This window comes from Myotis myotis, unplaced genomic scaffold, assembly GCF_014108235.1.
Source record: "Myotis myotis isolate mMyoMyo1 unplaced genomic scaffold, mMyoMyo1.p scaffold_m19_p_9, whole genome shotgun sequence".
Taxonomy (NCBI): domain Eukaryota; kingdom Metazoa; phylum Chordata; class Mammalia; order Chiroptera; family Vespertilionidae; genus Myotis; species Myotis myotis.
In genome coordinates this window covers 26,435,394-26,448,582 of record NW_023416401.1, presented here as the reverse complement: position 1 = coordinate 26,448,582, position 13,189 = coordinate 26,435,394, and the positions used below count along the sequence as shown (strand labels likewise).

Genomic DNA, 13,189 nt, shown 5'->3' with positions numbered 1-13,189 from the left:
AATAATAATAATAATAATAATAATAATAATAATCCAGTAACTGACACTATTAACTTGATCTCCACAATAGCTCTTTGAGGAAGGCATATTATTATACAGCCTGTTGTACACATGAAGCAACTGAGGCAGGGAAAAGTTTGGTCACTTGCCTAATGTTACGTAGTTGGTTAATACTGAGCAGGGATTTGAACCCAAGAAGCCTGGCCCCTGGGTTCATGCTCTTAATCTCTAGGCTGTAAGTCAGAGCTAACGCTTGGGCAGTCTGACTCCCCCCACTCCTACCTGTTCCCCACCGCCTCTTAAGGAAAGCAGAAGGTTGACTTCTGCCTGAGGCAAGAAGTGGGCCATGGCATTGCCTGACACAGTTCGAGGCGCAGAAGCCAGTGCACTGCTCTTACTGACTCAGGCCTGGCTTCACTGGCTGAGGGTCTGCAGGGTTGGTCTTTCCCTCCATCCTGCTGCTGGAAAGCTCAAGAAGTCATATCACTGCCCTCTGAATCCTCAATGGGATAAGGGGCAGTGAGATATTGGTAAAAACACACTGGGATCCTGCTATCAGAGGTGCCGGATGGGGTCCTTCTTGCTCTGGACCCCAGGAATCAGCCTCGCACCTAGAACACAGCTCAGTACACACTGTTGTAAAATGAGTGAAAGAATGAACGCATTTGTAACTTTCTCCCATCACGTGCAATGTATCAGGCATGTAGGAGACATTTGGTTAATAATAAATCAGTGAAATGGTCTATGAAATGTCCCAAGAGCATATTCTTCCTTGTCAACAAAATTTGTCTTGTCATATTGCAATAGCTCAGGAGTCAGCACACTTCTTCTGTAACGAGCCAGAGAGAAAATAGATTAGGCTTGGCAGGTCATGTGACCTCTGTTATTGAGTTAACTACTCAACTGCTGTTTTAGCACGACAGCAGCCACAGGCAACAGCTTAGACCAGCTAACTTCAGGGAAGCAGCCACCAGGTCAATAGATTTCAACTCTAAACCTTCCTCAAGTCCTGCAAGGACAGGCTGGAGATTCTGTGAAAATCAGCAGATGTCTCGTAACTGAACCCAACTTTTGTTGGCTGAACCCAACCTGCTTATGAGTTAATATCCCCAAGGCAAAAGCAGCTCTCCTCGGCAGGCAGGCAGAGGAAAGGTAGCTCTTATAATACCAGAGAGACAGGCCTAGGAGTCAAGCCTGGGTTCAGTCCTGGCTACGACACAAGCCGTGTAGCCTGGGACAAGTTCGTTCACCTCCCTGAGATTCCGTTGCCGCAGCTATAAAATAGGGATAATAAGAATAACAGCACGCTCCATCGAGGGCTGTTTAGAGACAAAAATATAAGTGTTTGCTTAGCACGTAAGTGTTCAATAAATATGGGCTACTTGGTATTTCCAAATAAATCTTGTGCTCTCTTAAAAATAAAAACTAATTTACTAAAAATGAGCTGGGCTGCCAATCAATACACACACACACACACACACACACACACACACACACACACTAGCAAAGCTGCAGGAAAAGACATTTCCAAAATCAGCTTTCTAAAGACACCCTAGCAAGGCGTTCCAGGGGCCCCAAGCTGTCAGAAAATTCTCCACTTTAGCTCAAGCCCCCAATCTCTCCATCTGCTTCTATGTCCTTTTTGTCACTTTGCCTTTCTTGTCGGGGCCAGAGCAAACCTGAAGACGTTCGGAGCGTTTCAGACATTTGCTGGGTTTAAGACATTCTTTCTCCTTCCCCTGCTCCACACCCCAACATCAACGTCTCCAGGGAGTGTGGCATCCACAGGCAGAGGACAGCCCGGGCCCATGGCAGACCAGAGGTGAATAACCTTCTCGGCTCCACTCTCGTTCACGGCTGGATGGGACCAAAACTGTTTACAACACAAGGGGCAAGTCACAACTTGCTATGCCACCTGACACCATCCCAGCAGCGAGTCACCGCTTCCTGGTACTGCACCAGTCACACAAAAGGCCGGAGGTGCAGGAATCTGGCCGAGTACTCCTTCCCCGCCACCCCCCCTTTCTGACCAGAGGGACATTCAGACCTTTGCTAGAGAGACAAATGCTTCTAGAACACACTGAAACCAAAGTCCCTTTACATGAAAACAGTCACACCCACAAAAGAAAACAACCTCTCTGCATGGACACCCTTTCTCTCTCTCCTAAAAAAAAAACACCTTTCTCCCTGCATGGAATTCCCATCAGCACCTGGTTGGTACCAGGCAAGGGGATGCCGCCGACACTCCCTCTGTCTTTCCGTATTTCAGGGAGCTGCCAATCAACAAAGACCTAAAGGTTGGTACTTATGCGTTGCACCCCAAATGCTAAAAACATGTCCATGGTCACAGGAATAAAATATTGTTCTGGGAACTATTAACACCTTCATCACAAAGCGATTACAGGAAGGAGACGGGCAGTGAGGAAACCGACCAGAAGGAACACAAGAAAGACATTTTCAACCTTTGGCTTCTGTGCATCCGAACACCAGGAATAAAACATGTGCTTTGGAGTGGGGGTGGCTCCTGAAACCACTTTTCCTCCTACGCAGTAAGAGGGGTGACTGAAGGAGATGGGAATGCGGGCCTCCTATCTCACTTTACCCCAAGAACGTCTTCAATTGTCCTGAGAATCCAAATCGAATAGAGACTGTTCAAACCGTGGGCTCAGAAACCCCCTTTCTGTGTCCACTTCAGCTGAATGCGTCTGTGAGGCAGGAATTTAGACTTGGCCGAGGTAAGGAGAACTGGTGATTCCGCCCGCTCCCCCCCCCCGCCCCCCCTGGTTTGGTGACCTTCATGGGGCTTATTTATGCACTTCAAGCTCATGACCTAATACATGTTGGTTTGGCTTCTCTTCTCATAATAGCAGCCTGTAAAAAGCTTTTGAGAATTCCCCGTGTTTTCTTATTTTGGGTCAAGAAAATAAAATCGATATCTAAGTACCCTTCAAAAAATGGTCTGCACAATCTAAAAATTTGGAATGTTTCCACTAGGGCTAAGGATATCTCTTAAAGCCTCAAAGATCATCAAAGTTCAGGCCAACATTTGCCATTTTTAAGGTGAGCTATCTGGTAACGGCGTATGTGAGAATTAGCTAAGAGGGACTTTTTGACATAAGTCAAACAATGACATTTAAAACTCACGTTAAAGCAATTACTGTGCGGAATTTTCCGTGTTTTTCCCATTTCTTAAACAGAGTGTATATGTTTTCAACATATTTCTTGCTGTAATTTTCTTTCTTGGCAAACCCACATCTTACCATGAAACCCAAAGTATGCACGCTTCAGAAACAATAATGGTTGAAACAGACTCGGCTGTCGCAAGGCATGATTTTTCTTTACGAAATTAAAATGTCTTTTGGCTAACACACTGTATATTTCAGCTCTGAAAGACGATTCTTGGGAGATGACTAGGAAAGAAAGGGGAACTGACAGATTCAGCTGATGCGAGACAAACGTAAGTTGCTATATTCACACAGTAGTCGGGCTCTCCAGTGCCTCATTCTTTGGGGGAAAGAGCTGTCGATTTTTATCATTTTTCTTAAGTTAAATGCACAGAGAATTAACAACTCTCCATGGAATGACTGTGAGCAGATATGTACGGATATATTACATCTGGGAATGCACAGATTTTTAAAAATCTAACTTTACACTCACAAAGAAAACAGAGGGAGGGAAATCCAAAGCCATTGAATCACACACATTTTCATGTTATCGACGCATCATCACTGACACTAAATGACAACATCATTTCTAGCCTCTTTTAAGTGCTTTGTTCATTTAAAAATATGTCTAAAATTAGCATTATCGGGGCAAGACAGCTTCACTGTAAGAGTGAAGCTGTCTCCCGGCTAGCTGTTCAGCGAGGTTCCTGCTGCAGATTTCGGCCTGTATCTGAAACAGAGGCAGACTTTGCAAAGCAGCTTGAGCAGACACATCTGCGCCCTAACTAGCATCATCAGAAGGGCGATGACAGCGATGACGAAGCCCCTGCTCCAGACCCGGACGTGTGCAGAGACCCTCTCATCCATCCTGCCAGGCTGCGTGCCACGGTGGGGGCCCTCGAAGTGCCCCCCGACCCTCAGCCCGCCTGTCCCTGATTCAGGCAACCCATGGCCTCCCTTAACCCTCCAAGTGGCAAAGAGAAATTTTTTCCAGTTACCTGACTCTTGGGACCACCTGTTCCAAATTATTCTTCGCTCTCCAAATGTTTATAATCTAACCCTCAAACAACAACCCACCCCATAGCAATCTAGCACCTTCCAGCAAACTCAATTTGGGCTGCCTCCCGTAACATTTTAGGGCCTTGCCACTGCCGATAAATTTATTGACTCTTTTTAGGAACTGAAATGTGTGGTGTTATAGTATCGAAGGAACAAATCAAATTAGCCCTTGTAAATAAACAGTCATTTTCCTTTACAGAACCACACACACACACAACCTGCTAAATATCACGACTCACAAAGGCTTATAGTTGTGTTCTCTAAATAATATGATTTTTTTTTCCTGTTTTAAAACAACAACAAAGAATTTCAGGGCAGCATCAGAAAATAATTGTGCTCACCCGGCCAGCGTGGCTCAATGGTTGAGCATCAACCTATGAACCAGGAGGTCATGGTTCAGGAGGTCATGGTTCGATTCCTGGTCAGGGCACATGCCCGGGTTGCAGGATCAATCTCCAGTGTGGGGTGTGCAGGAGGCAGCCGATCAATGATTCCTCTCTCATCGTTGATGTTTCTATCTGTCTCTCCCTCTCCCTTCCTCTCTGAAATCAATAAAAACATGTAAGAAAAATCATAATTGTGCTCCAATGCAATTAAAACCATCCAAAATCAGCATCTCTCTGCAAGGGGAATGAGGGCATAAATGTTCTTTGTGCCAAACGTTCATAGCACATGGCGAAGGCCAAGGTCTGAAGGCCTAGATTCTGGTTTCACTTACTCTGTGGCCTCTCACGAGTCAACTGGACTTGAGACTCAATTTTCTCGCTAACAAAGTTGGAATAGTAATGACATAATGAATACCCAACTCAAAGGGTTGTTGTGAGAACCCATCCTAAAAACACGTCTCAGAGTCGCCCTCAGGCCTGGCATACAAGTGCTCAGTTAGGTGGTAGCTACTTTCATCATGATCATTAACACAAGGATATGATTTGCAAATGGAGAGAAATGGCAAAGGCACCAGTACGATGAAAATGAGCAAAAAGGAGAAAAAAGAGGCAGCAAAAGTAAAATTTAAGAGATTGTGGCTTTTTTCATCCTTTTCCCCCTAAAGACAACCTGGCAGATACTTTCATATCTTGAAATTGATTTTAAATCACACACAGTAAAGAACAAAGTCCCTGCCCTTCTGATTCATTTACAAGGAGACCAGTGGGTCTGAGCCAGTTACACAAAGTACTTGCCACCTGAATGAGGGGCCATCCTCGGATTAGAAGAGGTGTCAGCCAAACACCATTAGGCCAGTTAAGGTCTTCAAACAGCCAAAATGAAGCATTGTCTCTCAGCTAATTGTTTCCCTACCAGAATCTTCTTTTTGTCTTGTGTGTTTGGGACTGTTTGAACTGCCAAATTGATTGGGGGGAGGGGGCTATTAAGAAAGCTGTTATGATATTGGGGGATGGGGATCAGGGAGGAAGGTGGGAAGTGTGTGTGAGTGTGTATGTGTGTGTTTTCTGTCAACAGGCTGTGTTTTCTCAACTGTGGGGTTAATTCTCTGTAAAGAGATTCCTTTTGAGTAGAGTCCACCAACTCCTTTTGCAGAGCAGCTAGCTGGGAGAGAAGTTTCCTTCCACTAACAAAACCAGACTTGGCAAGAGTCAGAGGGTTCAGCCTTTGGAGGTAACCGAATAACCAGCCACTTCACGTCCACAAACTCCACAGATAAGCACTACATAATTAGGCGAATTCCTCCTTCATATAAAATCTTTGGGGGAGAAGGTTCCCCTCTCTCCTGAGGAATTCCTGTCTTCTCACCCAGCCTACACACACACACACACACACACACACACACACACACACACCACTCAACGCTCAGACACACACCACATGCACCTCTGACCTGTGGCCACTGCATGCAATCTCTTACATGCAATTTAAATGCTGACCCTTTTACTTCTTCCCCAGGCATTTTTGCATGAAGGAGGCCTGCCCAGCCAAGACAAAACCTTACCCCAGTTGTAACTTCCACCCGTCCTCTCATAGAGGCTAATGCTTTTCTCATGGTGTCCGTGGATATTTAGGGACAAGCAAATATCGAAACAAGATATCTCCACTCCCTTCATTTGCTCCTGACAGCCCCGGGCTCTCTCTCGGCATCTGTCACGAGCTGCTGGGGACCCCACTTATACACCATAACGGCCTGCGATTTTATTATACAAGGAGTTTATTGCTGGCCTAATTAGTTTCAAACTGGGCATTCCAGCTGAGGACACCTAAAAAACATCTGGTAGAAGGAGCGAGAAGGAGTCCTTGTTCCGAGCCGGTTATGGTTGGATTTCTGCGTAACTCGGGTCTCCTGCACCGGACACAAGTTATCTTTGGAAAAGTAACTGAAAAAAAATAAGGAAACGGTTTCTTCTTTGTGGGAAAGGAGTCATCTTGTCATGGGGGAACCAAAAACGCCTTAAAGTGGACGTGCTTGGACTGCGTGTACTTTTCCCCAAGCTGCTGGGATCTCAATAGCTTGCTCAGACCTAATGCAAAATGTACTTCACTGCACCAAGGGCGGTTTTGCTGAGGACTTTTTCGTTCTCCCAGCAGCAGCTAGCACTTTATCAATTTATCCGTCTGGAACAGGGCTTGCAATCTCTTACATGCAATTTAGAGCAGAAGCAATACCGCTGATTTGAAACAGTGTGTCTTGGGTGTTTTTTGCCAAATGGTAATCCTATAAGAAGACAACAAATCATATCTCTTTTTTTATGTTCAATACAACACAAAAGACATGAAAAGAAGATTCTAAAATGTAAGTGATTAAAGCATCTGTTGTCTAAAAAAATCCCAAAGCATTGGATAACATCTTTGTTTTTGTTTTTAATTTTAACTTTCTTTAGTGACTTAAGATTTGGGAAAGAGATTTATGTATTTACAGAGTTTTCTCATACCCACAGCCACTGTACTAGATGAGCTATTTCAAGATGGAGGAAAAATGCTAATTCCTTTAAGAGAAAATAATAATATCGTGAAGCCTAAGTTGCAGGAGAAGAATGGAGTAACTATTAACTATGTATGAGACAAATGAACTCATTAAGAAAAAGTTCAGCTCCTCTCAAATCTACCAAGCACTGGTTGAAATTACAAAATTTGGAGTTTCTTTCAAAGTAAAGGACATTATGAATACAAACACCATTTATAGGTAGTCAAAAGCAAGATTCAAGCCATCCTAATTTGTTACATAAAAATTGTATTAACTTTCCTTAGTCTGAGGATGTCTAAATACAAGCAACTATAAAGCTTAAGGGGTTTAAAAGGAGAGAAAAGTGGGGAATAAGTGGGTGAAGTTGCCTGAAAGATTTTTTTCACAAAGATTATTTTTTACAGGAGGTTCCTCTCTCTCTTCCCCCAAGTGGGGCATCGAAGGGTAACAGGGCTGGCTACTAGCTCAGAGCGCATTACCCTGGTAGCAGAAATTTCACTCAAGCAAGAAAGGAAGGGCTCGTGAAATTAATACATTCGGTTTGAAACACAACAACTGTCCGCTGGTCATAATTTCCTTTGCAAGGGAGCTCCCTAACTCAAACATAATTCAGCACTCAGATTCTTATTTGATGTTTGTAAATCATTCTACCCCCCTCCGCTCTGGCGAACAACTCCCCATTCTGATATTCACTCATTCCACTGCACCTCGTAATTAAAAGGTACCTCCACCAGGAGTGATTTATACCTCAGCGTTATAAAAAAAAAAAAGTAATTAAAGATTACGTAGCATTTCGGGGAAAGGGGAAGAAAGGAAAATAGCATCCATAAAAATACGGCATTGGTCTTGTGTTTTTTGGAAAAATAAACTAATTCAGAATGCAGCCTCGTGCACGCTTGTCACTTATTGAGGAGGCTTCACTGGGGGGGTGACAGGGACCTTGCACCGCCAAGGCGCCCCACTTTCAACAGCTGAGAAATGCGCATTGAGGATTTTGTGACGCGGGTATTTGTATTTTTACCAGTCAAGCTTTCCTAGCATTCTTTGAGCTTACAAACTATTTATTTGGGGGCAGGAAATATACTTAAGGAGCTAGGGCTAGCCCGGCCTTTTAACCTCCAGACGGAGGACTGGAAAACAATTCCATTCTCTACTTTCTCCCATTACAACAAAACCCTCGCCTCCTTCTAAGCATCCTTTGGAAGCAAAGTGTTCTAAGTTTCAACTCCAACTGCAGCCAGCGCCAGGACGCCCGCTCCCTTACAGAGCCGGGAGGGCTGGACCAGCGCAGGCCGAGCGCAGAGGAACTTTAAGAAAGAAACGGAGCCTCCAGGAGGCTCAGTGTGCCGTTCCGGCCCCGGCCCGGATCCCAGCGACTGCTCCTCGGTTACCGCGTGAAGAGCGCCCGAGGGCGTGAGCTGGGTTCGGGCTCCCGGTGCCTCCTCGGTCCGATTGCGGGAGCGCCCCTTCCGAGAACCACCCGGGCCATCAAACTACCCGAACGCAGTCCGTCCAGACGCGTCCACACCGCCTGCGCGACATGCACTTGTCCCGCGCGGGAGAGCAAACTTCAGGGTCGTTGCTCCCCAAGCGCACGGGGAAGCCGAGGCCCGGAACCTGGGACGGACTTTCTCGGAGAGGATCTGTCCACCGTCCCGGCTGCCCCGGTACCTCCTCAGGCCTGGGAGCCCCGATGGACCCGTGCGCCCCCGAGCACCCCGACAGCTGCGGAGGCCCAGGCTGGGCAAGTGCTGCAGAGAGGCGCCAGGCGAGGGGGTCCGCGGCGACCCCGGCCCGGCGAACCCCGCGGGCGGCCCGGGGTGGGCGCCGCTGGAGGTACTCACCGCGCGCAGTGGAGAGAGCGCCCCGGCGCGGTGCGGGCTGGCGGACCGGCGGGCGCGGGTCCGAAGCGGCGGGCGACTGCGGCGGGCACGTTGCCGCCTCTGCCGCCGCCACTGCCTCCGCCTCCGCCTCCTGGGCTGCCGCGGCTGCTGGCTCCGGGAGGACCGGCCCCTTCCCCTCCCTGGGCCGGGCCCTCCCTCTGCCCCCGCCCGGGTCCCCGCGCCGGTGCGTGGGCGCGTGGGGGAGCCGAGGCGCGGCGCTGGGCTTGGCGGGTACACACCTCCGGCGCCTGGACGCGGCGCGGGGCTCCGGCCCTGCAGCTGGCGCCGCGCGGCTCTCAGCGCCTGCAGCCCAGCGGAGCGCGCTCGCTCCTGCGGGTCCTGAAGGGAGGCGAGGGCCCAGCTCCTCCCCACCCACCGACACCCCACACCTCCTCCCTCTGCAACCCAGGCGCGGCCCCTGAGAAAGGAAAGATTGCTTGGAAGGAACCTCCACAATTACACTGAATTCATTCATTCATTCATTCATTCATTCATTCATTCATTCATTCATTCATCCACCTAGTCATTCAGTGTACATGGCAGCACCTGGGAGAGTCCACTAAATCAAGGTGGACTCGGGTTTTTTGCCCTCCTGCAACTTACATTCACATGGGGACACAGACCATAAACAAGTACAGAATCAAGACCATTTCAGAAAGTTATAATAATTACTGTGGAGGGGGAAATTATGTGCTGTGGCAAGGGGACAGTGATCTTAGCCAGTGTAGTCAGGGAAGACCTCTCTGAGGAGGCGGCACCTGCATTATGAGAAAGCTCCATTGCTGGTGCTATCTGCGGGAGGAGAGTTCAGGGATCTCCTTGCCCCCATTTTACACACAGGGAAACTGAGGTCCCTAAACTTAATTGGCTTACCCAAAGTCAGTGGTACAATCCCCTGTACACCCCCCCAAATTCAGGCACCCACTTACTTATCCTCTCACGGCCACCTCTTTCAATCTTCCCCACAATAAACTGTCTTGAGCAGAGTCTATGTGGCATTTTTCTCCCTCACACCCGCTTTCTAATGTCTACGAACCCTGTTGTGGGACACTCAGGAGGCCTCAATCACTGCCAATCAAGCACTGCCAACAGGATGCTTCGACCACTGCCAACAATACCGATCACTGCCACTGGTTAAGCTCAATAGATTACAGGATGCCCCGATGAATCTGGATTTCACAGAAACAAGGAATGAGTTGTAGTATAAGTATGTCCTATGCAATAGGTGGTACATACGCCAAAAAAGTATTCGCTGCTTCTCTGAAGTTAAATTTAACTGAGTGTCTTATTTTTATTTGCTAAATCTGGCAACTCTAAGCCCTGCCCTTCTTTATTTCCTTTAGTCTCCCAAAGAGACTGAAAGGTGGAAGCTGCTAGCATGCCCCTTTTACAAATGATCAAGGCTACGTTCAAAGAAGGCAGAAAGCAGCTGAGCCAGGGCTGAAATTCAGGTCCAGCTGACTCCAGAGCTCTTGATTTTGAGATAATGACATAGAGCCTGTTGTAGGGTCACTGGGAAGCTGATGAAACTTAAGCTCCTGCCCCCTGGCTTGCTGGGCCCCTTTCTAAGGCCTGGGTAGCGGCCTAGAAATGTGTTCACATGGTCACTTGTTCATGTAAGATTAATAAAAATCGTTTGCTTTTGACACTTAACAGCAATCAGCAGAAACCACCATCTCTTTCCACGTAGATTCCCACTAGAGCACTTGACCTTGAGTAGGGTGGGGTGAACTGGCCACTGGCATTCTGGGGATCCAGCGAAGGGAAAGTTGATTTGAGACTTTGTGATGTGTGTGGTATCTTTCAGCTTCTTAAAATCTGAATTTGTTGTGATTTCTTTTAATTCCAAGAAATATTTACTTTTGTCCCTTAATTTTGGACTCATAATTTTGTATTCTTTTTCTTAAATAAGACCCCCAAATTGTGTATGCAGCAGGCCCCACGTACCTGGATCCACCTCTGGTCATAGCTTATTCCAACCTCTTTCTACTCCCAAAATTTCAGACAAGCAAATGTATTCAGTAAGCACCGTTGTTCTCCCGCGAGCCAGGTGAGGGTTAGACCTGCTGCTTCTGGGTAAAAATGATTCTTCTGCTTTCTGGATGCAACATGGACATAGGCACTTGGCCTTGATTTCCTCACCTCTACATGAAGATAACAGTACTCATCTTGTGTTTTTATTGTGACAATTCACTGAGAGCATGCTCGTAAAACACTTTCTACTATGACTATTACTGGCACTAGCAATTGCTCAACAAATATTATGACTGTACATGCAACTTCACTTCCCAGCACACCTTTGCAAAAAGCTCCAAGTCATTATCAATGGAGCGCCTTAATGCTCTCCCGAGGTGTTTAATTTATTTTGGCCCATGAACCTTAATATAATGTTGTTTAAAGAGTGTTAGTAGGCAGAACTTTTTTTCCCCTTGAAGGAATAGAATGGAAGAGACTGGAATAGAAAATACCAAATGAATTGCATGCAATAAGAGTAAGTGTGTGTGTGTGTGTGTGTGTGTGTGAGAGAGAGAGAGAGACAGACAGAGAGAGAGAGAGAGAGAGAGAGAGAGAGAGAGAGAGAGAGAGAGAGAGAGAATACTGGGTCAGGATGGGAAATGTGTTTCTTTGCAGATCATGGGGACAATGCTGAAGATCACTTGTTAACTAAGGGTGCTCTATGGAATACAAAGGGTCAATGGGTTTCCGCCCAACCATTTTTTTACTGGCTCATTATCTCATACATCACAACCACACCCCGAAGTCCCCTGAGAGATCTCCAGGAGGCAGGTGCTTATTAGTTTTATTTTTCCTTCTCTTAGGGCAGTGGTTCTCAACCCCGGCTGCACATTACAATCTCCAGGGCAGCTTTTAAAAGTCCCCATCCTGGGGCCCCACCCCAGACCAATTAAACCAGACTCGGGGAGGGACCGAGGCATCCGTATTTTTTAAAGCTCCCCTGGTGATTCCAGTGTGGAGCAGAGAGAGAGTGAGACGCCTTGTCTTTGGAAGAATAGGGACTTGACCCCAGAATCACAGCAGATGAGGGAGAAGCTGAGATAAGACTTCAGTCTCTCAATTCTTCCTCAAGACATGGAAATCCATCCACCTTCCTAGGTAGGGGTGCCCCCTTCCCATCTCTTTCTTTCCCTTGATTTCTTCTTGTTAAGTATTTGGGCTCATTTTATAATGACCAGCATCATAATCCCAGACAAAAACTGAAAATGCTAAACCATGAAGCAGATTCTTTGGAGGGTAGACCACAGACACGCCTACCCTGGAATAAAACACTTTTTTCCCCCGAGAGTCTTCCAAGTAAATGCCCTCTGAAGCCAGAAGACCAGCCTACCCTTGAACACTACAAACTTCACAATGTATCCAACATGCATACGCACGTCTCACAAGCACACGTATGCATTCTCCATGCCAAATCATGCTTTACTTCTATATACATTTCTTTCCCGGTGTGCAGAGAATGGAGCTACAGAAAGAGCGCTCCATTTTAAACATTCTTTTATTTAAGGATTGGCTCTTTTCAAAACAGATTTGAGGCAGCATGCAAAAACATATATATGGCAACAGGGAAAAGAACACAAGAAAACCAGTGAAGGAACACGGGGAGGAAAAGAGGTGAAAGCAAAGGGTGAGGTTTGCACACAAAATGTGGGCGAGGAGGTCCTGAACACTCGTCCGTGGTGGACTGAGAATTAGCTGCTGAGCTTCCTGGCAGCCAGTGCAAAGCAGAAGATGTGATCAATTCCATCAGTGCCTTTCTAACTCTCTGTTCTTGAAAGGTAAGCGTGTTGCACTCAGTTCAATAGCATATCCTAAAAGTGGAATGGAACAAAGATCAGCATGGCCGCCGTGCAAGGATGACACACACATCTGTGAAGCGTTCCATATTTTTATAGATGAATTGAAAAGAAACAAGACCAAGTATGCATAGAAACTCAGTATGAAAAAGGAGGTGAAAGATCCCATCCCCAACTTCATGCCTCACAGCTTTCTCCTGCGGGTACTTGTAAAGCATTTTAAGTATTTACTTTCATTGTAGGAAAGTATTTGGGGGCTTGGGTTGACGGATCATACATTATCATTTTTTTCCACTTAAAATCACAGGAAATCAACTCCTGGGCATATGTTTAGGCAGAGCATCAGAATTGCAGGATCAC

The 13,189-nt window shown here is 46.6% G+C and overlaps 1 protein-coding gene and 1 non-coding gene across 3 annotated transcripts in view; one reads left to right on the top strand and one right to left on the bottom strand.

Moving 5' to 3' along the window:
• EYA2 (EYA transcriptional coactivator and phosphatase 2) overlaps window positions 1-9,128 on the bottom strand; it is a 211,001-nt gene extending 201,873 nt beyond the window's left edge. For both annotated transcript variants that reach the window (XM_036323734.1, XM_036323735.1), the window contains exon 1: window positions 8,982-9,128. The gene's annotated coding sequence lies outside the window, so the exon portion shown is untranslated. The remainder of the gene's footprint in view (window positions 1-8,981) is intronic.
• A 3,694-nt stretch (window positions 9,129-12,822) lies between these two features.
• Window positions 12,823-12,924, top strand: LOC118663854. The gene has a single exon (XR_004970161.1). It is a non-coding gene; the product is annotated as a U6 spliceosomal RNA (small nuclear RNA).
• The last annotated feature ends 265 nt before the right edge of the window (window positions 12,925-13,189 follow it).